The following is a 13,808-nucleotide window of genomic DNA, read 5'->3' as shown; positions in this document are numbered from 1 at the left end:
TGGGGTGGGGAACATTTGGGGTGGGGGTGGTGAGAGAATGAAGCTAATCTTTGTGCAGCACTTAGAATAGTCAAGGACTATCTTGTGTGCCAAGGGATGTCTGCAACAAATATGAAGGCTGCAGGGAATGAAACACTTGGGATTCCAGTAATGAACTACAAGAAGCAAATTAGTCATCTGAGGGTGATCTTGCTGCTAACCTGGGATTTCACAGAGGGTTTGTTTTGTTTTTAGCGGACACATAGACACAGACTCGCTGTTAGTCTCTTCAAGCTATTGCAACCTTGGCATCACTTCTGATTTTAGCTACCTGTCTATCCTGATCTTATCTATCTAATTTACCAAACCACTCTGCAATCAAGAGCACTTAATTTGAGATTGACATGAATTAAGTAAGCAAGCATGTATGAGTGGTATCATAAAATCATAGGACTGTAGAGTTATAAAGTATATTAAGGGTTATCTAGATAGAGGCATTCTGCAAAGCCTGGCCACTTGCTGGAATGACTGCCTCTTGCCAAAACTCTTTGAGAGGGCGTTGTTCCAGTGGTGATGGAAGCAGTGGTGGAGGCAGGGTACTTGCCCTTCTGCTGCCTGGGATGGCTGCTTCACCCCACCTGAAACGTGGGCTGGTTCTGCCTCTGGCCTGGGTGTCCACAGTCCTGACCTTGCCATCAGCTCTCCTGGGAAGTGGCAATGAACTGCTGCCAAGAGACTATTGCTCCAGCTCTGTCCCATTGGACAGGCTGCTTCTGCTCAGGGATCACTCATGTGGATTATATCTAGAGGGGCTGTCACATGGATCCAGAGCACATCTGATCCTAATGTTCAGAGTTGTACCTCATGCTAACCTCAGAATAGCAATAAGCCCAGTGAATTGTCTGAAGATCGTCTGATAAAGTTCTACAGCTCAGACTACACAGAGACTGCGGTTTGTGTTGGAGACTGCCTGGGAACCGAACATAACATGCTGCAACATCCATAGAGGGAGAAAATGGAGCATACCTAATCCATAAATAATAATGACTATTACAAGGACTATCTGTAGTGGTGCTAGTGGTGGGGTTTGTATCTAGCCAGATGCAGAGATTTGCAGCTCTGAGGTTTTGGCCTGATTACAGTTCTGAATGAGATTCAAGTCCAGCCTGTTCCTAATTGTCATGCATTAATAGGAAATCTCCTCTATCCACTTTGGCAGGCAATTGCAATGCACTCTAATGTTTTTATTTGTTTTTGTGCCCTTGATTCATTTCCAGCAAGGCCAACTCTGACCTTTACATGACATTTTCAATGCGCTTTTAAAGGAGATTGTCATATTATAGCTATGGTGCACCTGGGGCCAATAACTTGGGACTCAAAAATATCTCATAACTTGTTATCTCATAATTCTAACCAAGACGTCCTGGTGTTTGAGAGTATGGCAGGCATAGGCAAACTCGGCCCTCCAGATATTTTGGGACTACAACTCCCATCATCTCTGTCCTGTTAGTTAGGGATGATGGGAGTTATAGTCCCAAAACATCTAGAGGGCCGAATTTTCCTATACCTGGAGTATGACAAACAGCCCTTTCTGAGAAGTTATCTCACAAATTAAGGCTATCTAGAGGACAGGATACATTAGATAATTGTTTTGCTATGTGGTGTGAGTTTATTTCATTTACAAATAAGGAGGTTTATGGTAGGGGAGCTCCCTTGGTATATGATGAAGTCTGGATCCTGTGAGTTTAATTGGAATAAAGATTGATTTTTAATGGGAATACGTTCTGTTTGTTGAAATGTATCCAGTATAACAAGTACAGAGAGTGATAACTTATTCATTTATTTATATACTCAGTTAGTTTAGTTTTTCTTCCTCTTTTCTTTCCCTTCTCCAAATCTGTAAAAAAAAGTAGATAAGGAAACTTATGTAAATTTGATAGTTCATTTCCTGTGTAGGGTTATATTATGATAAGTTTCCTGCCTGTGTAGGCTTGCCATACATCAGGAAAATTCCTGACATGTCCTGGGTAATTCAGGATGGACTTTAGGCAAGTTATTCTTTCTTATTCATAGTCCCTTATCTGTACCTTAAGGGTCATTGTGACTTGCCTCCTCCATCACCACCTCTCTTGAGACACATGACAAAATAGGAATGGAAATACTGGAAAGCACTGCCATCGAATCCCAGTTTGAACAGCCATCCAGGGGGATACCATGGTTCGTATCGAAAGTCATGGAGAAATCAAGGAGGATCAACAGGTCACACTACCCATGCCTCTCTCCAGATACAGGTCAACACGCAGGGTGACCAAAGCAATTTCTCTGCCACAGTTTTAAATCTTGATTGAAATGCATATAGGAAATTGGTCTCATCCAAGAGAGCCTGGACCTGGTTAGCAAATAGGGAAATGTATTCAAAGTTATAAGGGAGGCAGGTTTCTTTGTGAACATTGCCTACTAAACCAAGAACCAGGGGTAAATCAGATGCTCTTCCAAATACACACCAGTTTGTAGGTGTGGTATATTTACACTTCATTTTTCTATTGGAAGCACAGTAGATGCAAATTCCATTTTGGCATTATGAATATATACTCTGAGCTTGTTGTTTTGTTGCTGTTTAGTCGTGTCCGACTCTTCGTGATCCCCTGGACCAGAGCACGCTAGGCACTCCTGTCTTCCACTGCTTCCTGCAGTTTGGTCAAACTCATATGATAGCTTCGAGAACACTGTCCCACCATCTCGTCCTCTTTCGTCCCCTTCTCCTTGTGCCCTCCATCTTTCCCAACATCAGGGTCTTTTCCAGGGAGTCCCCTCTTCTCATGAGGTGGCCAAAGTATTGGAGCCTCAGCCTCAGGATCTGTCCTTCCAGTGAGCACTCAGGGCTGATTTCCTTAAGAATGGATAGGTTTGATCTTCTTGCAGCCCATGGGACTCTCAAGAGTCTCCTCCAGCACCATAATTCAAAAGCATCAATTCTTTGGCGATCAGCCTTCTTTATGGTCCAGCTCTCACTTCCACTCTGAGCTTAGGGAGGTGGAACAGAAGAATAGACGTCTAGAGTAAGTGGGTGAAGACTCATGCTAAATCCAATCAAACACTAGCAGAAGCTCATTATTGAGCCTACTCAGTAGCGATGATGGTGGCTGAGAAGAATTTGTTTCTCCATCATCCTAGCATTCTTTGTTGCTCATCAAAACATTTCTGTCGTTCCTGGTCTTTTAAATTCTGTCCGAAGGAGTGATGTGATGGAACACTTGTTGAACTGCTCGATGTTGGTTAGACATTTAGAAAGTAAAGTCATCTGCATCTGTCACAATTTTGAGAGGGTGGAGAAGTGGCAAGGTTGGCATGCCACAAACACACCAGCAGAAGTACTGAATTGGCTCTGCCAGCCCATCCAAACCTCCTCCCCACTCTCCGTCCTGATATGATTCAGGTGAGTGGAGCAGACCCACCATGCCATCTGTTACGGATTACATATCCATTCACTACTTCTCTGGAGAATGACAATGTTTCTAAATAGCAACAGGACTTATCTTTGGTTGGTCTTAGCCCAGCTTTGCAAGAGAGAATTTTTAGCCTATAATGATGTTTGTACTTCTGTTTCACAGCTCTCTTTTGATTTCCCCTGCCTCCTCTGCTGTCTTTTTCTCACAATAAAGACACGAATTGGAAATGGGTCATACACTTATCCAAGTGACCCAAAATGAACATAACTCTAGCAGCTTATCTGATGAAGAAAACGACTTTAGCCTTGTACTGTATCTATGAAACAGACTGACCTTATTCCTATTAAATTTGGAATAACTATTTCCCCTCCTACCCTGCCAATAAGGTAACGTAATTTATTCACTCTTAGTTAGTTGTAAGACTCCCTTCATTGTTGATCTTGTGTTCCATATTCTGCACCCTTTAGTCCATTGTACAGATTCTGAAAAGAAAACCATTTGACTCGTCATTGTTACCTAACAAAGTTATAGTCCTTTTTGCCATTCTTCTTTTTCATAATTGTGGTAACAGAGAAGAGCACAAGCAGGGAAGGGCAGATGCTTGGTGTTCATCTGCTGCATTCAGGTGTCTGTAGCTTCTCAGACTTGCTTGGTACAGCTAAAATAAAACGTTGAGACTCTGAGTCTATTCAGACATACTGCCCATATGCAAAATCTACATATAAGCAAGAAAAGGAATAAGTTCACTAAGTTCTGATCCCCTCTTGCCATTCCCATTACCCTCTTGGTGCAAACCAGATCATTACACAAAGCAGGGATGAGGAACATTTTTTAGCCAGAGGCAACCTTTCAACAGCTACATTCCAGCAGAAGGTGCAGCCAGAGGCAAAAGTGGGTGGAGCAACACCAGGCCAGTTTCTGTACCCACCTAACCTCTGTCTATCCTCCATCCTGGTAAGCATGGAGGCACTCTCAGAGTTCACGGACATATTTCAGACAGGCACCTCAATCAAGGAGGGTGCAAAGTAAGGCCAGTGATGGGTGTTTCCTGGGGAGTCAGAAAGCCCCCAGTAGAATTCCTTGGGAGCTGCTTTAGGGAATTGAGGGGTTAACTTTGAGGAGACAAGAAGAGAGGCAGAGGAGTTTCTGAGAGCTGAAGACTAGAAAGATAATAGAGAGACAGAGAAGGTTACAGAGAGGAAAGAAGACTATGGAGAAGAGACCAGCACCCATCTTCTTTCATATCATCGTTTCCCAAACTTGGGAAAGCACAGGTCTGAGTGGTTTTCTGCTTAACTCATGCTTTCTAGGCAGGGGTCCGAGTGGTTTTCCCCTTGCCTTGCTCCTTTCCCATGCAAAACCCATTCTTTAGCTCTAAATGAGAACAAGCAGCAAACTGTGGAAAACCTGAATTGTCATTTGCTCCATTTGAGTGCTAAATCAGGGGAAGTGGTTCCCCAAGAGAAAGCAGTGGGACAAGGGGAATTGTGGATAAGCCCTTAGCAGCAGCTCCACTGCTAGAATGAGTTTATGATAGAGCCTGAGGCCTACACCTGCATTCCAGGAATGTGTAGCCAGAATCTCTGAATGTTCACCTTTGTCTAACCCCATCCACTACCATCCTGTTGTTAGAGAAACATACTTTTCTTTCAGGTAGGTAGCCGTGTTGGTCTGATGCAGTCAAATAAAATAAAATAAAAAGCTACTTTTGGTCATCTGCATACTATCTCTTGCTTTTTCCTGTAGGACTAATTGCAGTCGTCAACAGTCGTCAACAGGTTTACCATACCCACTGAGTCAATCACCCATCCCCTACTACCCTTCTGAGGAAAACCCCCACCCCACCCTCCCCACTATATATAAAGGTCTGGTGAATTCTGTTTCAGTGAATCTGAAGAAATGTGCATGCACATGAAAGCTTATACCCAGAACAAACAGTTGGTCTCTAAGGTGCTACTGGAGAATTTTTTATTTATTACTTTTCTTTGTATGGACATGAATTGAACTGTCAAGTGAAAATGAACTGAGCTAGTCTATTTTGTAAAGGGACAAACATGAACTTGAATTAGTTCCTTTTTAGATATGCCAAACTTGCAGTGGAACTAGTTCCTTTTCAAAATGAACGCTTCAAGCTCTGGGATAGGCACTCAAATGTTCATTCACATTATCTATGGAAGGTACCTTAAGTTGATGCTTTTTGGGTTTCTGGGGAAAACCTGAAAAGAAAGGACCCAAGACATTGGTTGTTTTGATAGGACCTCTAAATAAATAATATTGGATACAATGCCAGCTATGAGAAGGACTTTAGTACATGATAAAAATATTGATAGGTTAAGCTAAGGAATTCAATAGTGGAGAGGGGAACTTAGATGATGAAATAGCTAAGATAGTTTAGGTTAGCTGAAGCATAAACATTTTGAGCATCTGATAGTAGAATTAGTAGGCTGAGTGCAATGTCAAGTGCTAAGGGGAGATAGTGGAAACAGTGCAAAGATAAATAAAGTACATTAGGAGCTTGTAATGAAGTGATATGGAGAAGGGTCTTGGCAAGCAGACAGCACAGCAAAAACATCGAAACAGTTTGGTTATGCATCTGGTCATAACAAGATAGTGCCAAGAAGGCAGGGCACACTAGAGAGACACGAGCTGATCACAAGCCTTTGACATACCATAATATTGCTCCTCCATCTGACTCCAGAAGGGGTCTAGTGGGAAGTGCCTTTGCAGGGGGATCAGAAGACTGGCATGAAGTCACTTCCACTCTCTAAAACTATCAAGTCCAGCAATGGGAGGGGTAGGCGGATGTATTTACAGTCAAGCAATAGTTTGGGCCAAATAGGAATGTTTAAGAATGTCACATCTAATTCAGCATCTTGTTTTCATGATGGCCAACTGGATGCCTGTGGGAATCCTGCATGCTGGAGATGAGTGCAAGAAGGCTCTGCCCACCTGTGCTTCCCAGCAAAGGTTGTTCAGAGGCCTATTTCTATGTGTTAGAACAGGGGTAGGCAACCTAAGGTCCAGAGGCCAGATGCAGTCCAATTGCCTTCTCAATCCAGCCTGTGGACGGTCTGGGAATCAGTGTGTTTTTACATGAGTAGAATGTGTGCTTTTATTTAAAATGCATCTCTGGGTTATTTGTGGGGCATAGGAATTCATTCATTTTATTTTTTCAAAATATTGTCCTGCCAACAACATGGTCTGAGGGACGGTGGACCGGCCCACAGATGAAAAAGGTTGCTGACCCCTGTGTTAGAATAATGTGCCAATTATTTGTTTAATGTGTTAGAATAGAATGTGTGCATTGAAATGAAGTACTGCATATAAGAGTTGTATTAATCCATATGAGTGACCAAAGCACTGAAGAGAGAGAGAGGGAGAATTCTCTTGGGTCTATGAAAAGGGAATACTGTACACTGCATTAGATCCCTTTCTAGTACAATCAGGCACGCCAACCATAATTTTTTGAAAAATAACAAAATTTATATAATCAATACTTGGTAATCAGAGACCTGATTAGCTAACAATATGTGTGTGAATCTATCTTGTTGAATCAGGGCACAGTTGTCTACCAGCGTAGGAGAATTTCCCTGCAGGTTGCCTCTCCCTAGAAGGGACCCTATGAAACATCCTGATTTTCAGAATGTGCTTTGAAGCTTTTTCTCTCTGAAAATTGGGCCTTTTAAAGACATCACTGTGCTTGACAACTTAGATTTTAGAATGGGGAAAATATTCCCTTTACATCTGCCTCCCTGCTGTTAACAGAGGCTGGAACAGGACTCCAGCAGAACGCTTAGGATCTATCAAGTCCAAACACCCTTTCTCTTTCCTCCCTCCTCTGTTAACAGCATTGAGGAAGAGAAGTAAAATGAACAAAGGTTGGGGGGCGGAGAGAGATTTGATTTGTATCAAATTGATATGCTTAATTTCTCTTTCAACTCCTTACTTTGGGTTCAATAGAAGCTTCCCGGAGCCAGGCTGGAACCTCTATGAATAGCAAGCGGAAATCTTGAAAGAACTTTGAATGTCTTCACAGAACTCAGCCCCACCCCCCTTTTACAGAGCTTCACCTCTCCATTGTGTCAATGCCTTGGGCTTTTTCTTTCTCTCCATTTGGAGACGTTGTTGCCTAAAAATAGCTGTGGCAGGAATTTACACAAGGCAAGGATGACTGCATCTAACATGACTCGTTTGTTTTCTTCTAAAAACAACCAGGGGTGGGGGAGGCAGAGTCAAGACAAAGGGAGATTTTTATTTATTTAACTCTTTCACCATGATCCAAATTAGCACACACACACCCCAAAAAAACCCACCCCACTCCTGCTTTTTCCGTTATTGGCACTGAAATATACTCAGAGTTGCAAAGTGATTTCATGCTCTTTATTCAGCTCATAGTGGTGAGGAGGAATGAATGCAAGTCCCCTCAAAGTATCTGCTTTATATACATTACTGTATTTACACAATGGGCTGCACATGATTGGCTAATTCTGGAATTCTACTGTAAGCCAATCAGGTTGTGGATTCACTTCTATCTGGAGCATGATTGGGTGGTTCCTGCCAACCAATCATATTGCTGCATTGTTCTAGGACCAATCAGACTGCTGCCTTTTGGATCCTATTGTTCTAGGACCAATCAGACTGTTGCAGTTTGGATCCTATTTAATTCAGTACATAACAGGCACCAATTGAAACTTGCATGTGAGGGTTAATTTCGGCTGGAAAGGTCAGTTTTCATTATGGCAATGGCTCCAATAATAAGCCCTGTTTAACTCAATGGGATTGCAAGGTCCATTGAACATGCCTAGGGTTGCATATAGTATTTTAAGTTACTTTTAGATTTCCAAATGTAACATTTAAAGGGGAGCATGCTCATTTTATTCAGAAGAGTGGATAAAACGTGTGTATGATTCATATCTGTTTCAAAGTGATTTAGAAGTCCTTGATACTTCCTGTTCCGTCATCCTGAACCAACTTCATTCACTCTGTGCTGGCGTACCAAATTGGTCCATAAACATTTCATTACCAGTAAACATGGAGATACTTCAACAGCAGCAAGTATTTTATTCTGTCTGACACTAATTACATCCTTTTTAAAAAGACAACAATTTGAGGGTTGAGGAGACCAACAGGCGCTTTGTACTAGATGTTTTCTGCCAGAGAATAGCTAGCTAGCTTTTGTCTCCCACCCCCAGAAATCAATTTCCCCCTCTCAATAGTACTCCACAGTCCATGTGATGTAGGACGTTGCAGCCTAGACCCCTGGAAACAAAGGATGCCTTGCCTAGCATGCAGTGAGCAGACATGAAAAGGCTTTTAAAAAAACTGAACAAAATGGGGGAATCATCAACCACATCATATTACCCTCAGGTAGGAGCGAGGAAACTCACGCCTGGGGGCCAAAGACAGTGTTCCAGGTCTATCCTTCTGGACCTTGAAACTCTCCTAAGGTCACCCCCCTCATGAGGACAATCCCCCTCTCAGCCTCTTATTGGACAAACTCGGTGTCCTCCTCAAGTGTTTTTCATGGCTAGAATGTCACCTTGAATGGTGCTAGTTCCTCTTGTTTGCCCAAATGGAGCAAAAAGAGGTGTGTGTGCATGCACACATGATTACATGTGCATGTGTATACAGAAACGTCTGGCTTCTGTGAGGCTGGAATGTGCCCTGTTGTAGAAAGGTGGGAGTCACATCCTCTATGGGCAAGCATTTCTCTGCTATCTAGACTTGAACTGCCTGCTTTAACTATTTAAAGTATTATGCTGTTTTAATGGACTTGCTTATTTTATATATTTCACAGTACTGGCCTGAATATAAGCCTCACTTTTCCCCCGAATTCCGACCATGAAAAGTAAAAGTGCGGCTTATATTCGCGACCTTACGGTATGCAGTCAGGAGCGTGGCAAAGTGGTCCCCCATCTTCTCCCCCAAGGCCAGGAAGGGAGAGAGCGATGAAGGGGAAAGCCCCCCCCCCTCGCCGCCCAGTATGGAGCCAGCAGCAGTGAGGAAGAGAGTGGCTTATAGTCGGGTGTTTTTTCTTTTTTTCTTTTCCCCGCTCGAATTTTAAAGATGCAGCTTATATTCGGGTTTGGCTTATATTCGGGCCAATACAGTAATTATGGGTTTTTAATGTAGCTGTTTTGCTATGTATTTTAATTATGAGTGGGTTTTTTAATAAAAAATTGTTGTTGTTTTGTTTTGTTTTTTTTCTCTTGGCTTTATTAGTTTGTGAACCATCTTGGCAGTTTTTGTAGTGAAAGTCAGTACAGTGGTACCTCAGGTTAAGTACTCAATTCGTTCCGGAGGTCCGTTCTTAACCTGAAATTGTTCTTAACCTGAAGCACCACTTTAGCTAATGGGGCCTCCTGCTGCCGCTGCACCGCCAGAGCATGATTTCTGTTCTCATCCTGAAGCAAAGTTCTTAACCTGAGGTACTATTTCTGGGTTAGTGGAGTCTGTAACCTGAAGTGTATGTAACCTGAGGTACCACTGTATAAAATTATTTTAGTTGTCATCATTATCATCAACATCATCATCTTTTCCTTCACCCACGTATGCCTCTGCCTCACCTGTCAGTGGCATGCAGGCCTCAGAAGGATGCCAACAAAGAATTGCAGTCCTCAGGCTGTAATTGTCAGCTCTCACTTTCAGCCTCCAACATTTCAAAGAAATCATCTTTCCCAGTAATCAGCATACATTGATCCCTTTTGTGGTATGTGTGCATTTGAAGATTTAAAAAAAAAATGTTTGCAAGAAGCTTAATTCAACTGGAACTCTGTACGCACCCCCAAATAATACATGCAATTTGACTCGGCTCTGGGCAATGAGTGTGGTCTAATTGCAGTGTTCACACACACACACACACACACACAGAGAGAGAGAGAGAGAGAGAGAGAGAGAGAGAGAGAGAGAGGATTATATCAAGCTAATGCTGATACCAGCATGTGACCAGCAGAAACAGGAATTGGTTATATATGGCACATTTAACCCCCAAAACCCATTTAATTCCCAGAACCCATCTCAGACAAATGATACCTATAATATATCCATTAATCATCCCTTGTGGGTCAATGGATTCCCTCCAGCAAGCATATCATGCTTTGATTAAAACAGTTTCCTCTTAAATTTTTGGATAAAGGCAATATTCTCGTTATTTATTAATCACTTTCCGTATATATATGTCATATGTAAGCCTGCCCATCTTAACAAGGACAGGGCTGCCTTACTGAAAACAAGATTTCATTGGCTAAAATGCCCATTTGACTTTGTCTCGCCTCTGCAGTGAGAGGTTTAACTTACATGACTCAGGGCAACCCAAGTGGCCTTTTGTATTGTAGTGACTTTTGGGTGCTTTCCAACCACAGGAAAAGTCACTTTTCAAATTCAGGTAACTGATAAGCCTTCTCCTATACATGGATGCTTGTTGCATTCTCAAATTATTCAGCTTTTCGGAGAATGGTCAAGAAGGCTGCTCCATGCTGTTCTTTATCAAGGTGCCCAGACCTCACAGATTACTATTGAAACCTGACTTCTTTGTTAACTCTTTCGCTAGATCCCTTCCTTGCCTCCTGCTCCCTAGCCTTGGGACAGTGTTTTTTATTTTCTTTGTGATTAATCAGGACACCTCTTTGGAAGATGCAATCCAGTGTCCTTCTGCCCATAACATTTAAAAGTGGAAATCTTAAAAAAAAAAAAAGGTGGGGAAGTATTGTGACTGACTCTCAGGTGCAACTCTCTAGCCCAGGGGTCAGCAATGTTTTTTGAGGCTGGTCCAGTCCACTCCCTGGCAGACCTCTTGGTGGGCCAGAGCATGCGCGTCCATGTGTGCCTGCGCTCACGCTCAAGCAATTTCCGGTGCTCTTCTGAGTCGGAAGAGCGCCGAAAATAGTGTGTGTGCATGTGTACGGGCGCTCCTCCGCCCCAGAAGTATGCCAGAAATAGTGTATCTGGATGAGGAGCACCTGTGTGCATGCACAAATGCTATTTCTAGTGTTCTTCCAACCTGGAAGTCAGTGTCTGCAGCGAGAGATAAAATGGCATCGTGGGGGAGGGGGAAGAGAATGGAATCCCCACGCCGATCCACAGAACGGCCGTGGGCCAGTTCCAGGAAGCCCATGGGCCTGCCTTAGGTTGCTGACCTCTGCTCTAGCCCATTTGTGATGTTACAGTGAAAACCTAGCTTTTCACTCCTCATATTATACTATGACAGGAGAGGCAATTCCCATAATTCAACCATCTTACTACTTTCTACTTGCTCCTTATATACAGTGCCCAGAGAAATTTGTTATCATCTATTCTTAACTGTTTCTCAGGCTGATCCCCCCAGGAAGTGACAGCTGAACTCTTAGCTGATAATGATCCTCAAATTACACACCTGGTAGCCAAATTTGCTCTGGCAGCTAAGAAGCTCCATTCTAGATATCTTAATGCTTCCTAATTTTAAAACCTTATGCTGTAATTTTTTATGCTGTAAACTTTTGCAGCTCATGTTGTGTGATTCCATGTTGTGTGGTCCAGGGAACATGGCATAGGCTACATAAAATGTATCTATTAATCATTTTACATACTTCTGGGTCACTACTTCAAGTTGCAATGCCTTTTTATTTCTTGTCAAGCCATTCCTTGTGAATAAACTATAGCAACTGTACAGTTATTGCTAATTTCTTGAATGAAGTATACTCACATTGGCATTTCTGGCCTGCTTGTGGACTCCCCCACTTTAAGGAAGTTGCGAAAAAAGCCTGTAGCATGCAATCATCTCCAGTAAAGATCCCAAGAGCAGGATCAGTCCATCCTTAATTTACGGTATCTCTTGAAGTCCCATTTCAAACATGAAATTTGATAATGCTTGAAAACCTAAAAGTCAGATTAGAATTTTACATACCGGTACGTACTTGCACAGTGCATTGTCCACTGCAAGAAGAGATGCAACAAAACATCTGACATTCAGTGTATGCATGAATAACATTTACTCCTGCAGCTCTTCTACAGGTTACAAAGCACCCCAAACCACAGCAAACAAGAAAAATCAACAACACTCAGATAAATCTCTAATATAAAGCTATGAAATATCATATAAGGTGATCTAAAGCAACATTGTATGCTAAGCTTGCATTTTATTTGCTGCCAAATAAAGTGTTGTAAAAATAATTGTTGCCTGCAAGGAGAATACATCTCATCCTTAGAAGTGGCCTATTGACATGAGACTATAAAATATTAGCAAGAAATATGCCTCCTAGGATGCTTATATAAGGAACAGCTTAAAACATTATGGATAACATTATCTACTTTCCCATTATCTGTTAAATTTGGCCTGCCAGGGAGTGGGAGATGAGGATCTCAGTTGCTGTTCCTCACCCCTGCTCTGAAGGCCCAGGTCCACAGGATTTCTAGGCATGCAAGGAGAACTGTGATATAAAACCCAAACCTTCTGGAGGAAACAAAAGGCTTCTGTGACATTCCAGTACACTGACATCATTGTCAGAGACCCTTCAAGTGTCCCTATTTTCCAGGGATATTCCCAGGTTGAGAGAAGCCAGCCTGGTTTCTGATTTGATCCTGGAATGTCCCGCTTTTCCTTAGGATGCCCCTATTTTCACTGGGGAAATGTTGGAGGGTATGGAGTTATGTGATCCCCGAGCCAAGGAGATAAATAACTATACAACATTTAGAAGACATATGACGGCAGCCCTGTACATGGAAGTTTTTTAATGTTTAATGTTTTACTATGTTTTTATATAAGTTGGAAGGGACGTGGGTGGTGCTGTGGTCTAAACCACTGAGCCTTGGGCTTGCTGATCAGAAGGTCGGCGGTTTGAATCCCCACGACGGGGTGAGCTCCCTTTGCTCAGTCCCTGCTCCTGCCAACCTAGCTGTTCAAAAGCACATCAAAGTACAAGTAGATAAGTAAGTACCGCTCCAGTGGGAAGGTAAACGGCGTTTCCGTGCGCAGCTCTGGTTTGCCAGAAGCGGCTTAGTCATGCTGGCCACATGGCTGTACGCCGGCTCCCTCAGCCAATAAAGCAAGATGAGTGCTGCAACCCCAGAGTCAGTCACGACTGGACCTAATGGTCAGGGGTCCCTTTACCTTTATATATGTTGGTAGTTGTCCAGTGTGGCTGGGGCAAGCCAGTCAGATGGGTGGGGTATCCAAAACTACTACTACTACTACTATTGTTGTTGTTGTTATTTAAAATAGGGCATCCCTCTTTTTACTGGGGAAATGTTGGAGGGTATGTTGTCAAACTTGGCTGGCTGCCACAGAAGCTCTGTCCGGTTCCCCACCCCTGTAATAAAAGATTTGAGCTCCCTCAGCTGAAAAATCTTTTTTGGCATTTGTAAAAGAGAACTGCCACGCTTGCAGAGTCTAGCTTCTCTCCCAAC

General features: G+C 42.8%; 1 long non-coding RNA gene across 1 annotated transcript; it reads right to left on the bottom strand.

Annotated features, from left to right (window-relative positions):
* Positions 1-2,057: 2,057 nt before the first annotated feature.
* On the bottom strand, positions 2,058-12,580 carry LOC309358292. The gene is made up of 4 exons (XR_014163418.1): positions 12,109-12,580; positions 10,211-10,259; positions 5,610-5,644; positions 2,058-2,368 (listed from the first exon to the last, which is right to left on the bottom strand). It is a non-coding gene; the product is annotated as an uncharacterized lncRNA (long non-coding RNA).
* Between the last annotated feature and the right edge of the window lie 1,228 nt (positions 12,581-13,808).

The sequence above is a fragment of the Podarcis melisellensis genome (genome assembly GCF_964234715.1).
Source record: "Podarcis melisellensis genome assembly, chromosome: 15".
Taxonomy (NCBI): domain Eukaryota; kingdom Metazoa; phylum Chordata; class Lepidosauria; order Squamata; family Lacertidae; genus Podarcis; species Podarcis melisellensis.
Note: the sequence above shows the minus strand (reverse complement) of the source record. Positions and strands in the feature narration are given on the sequence as shown.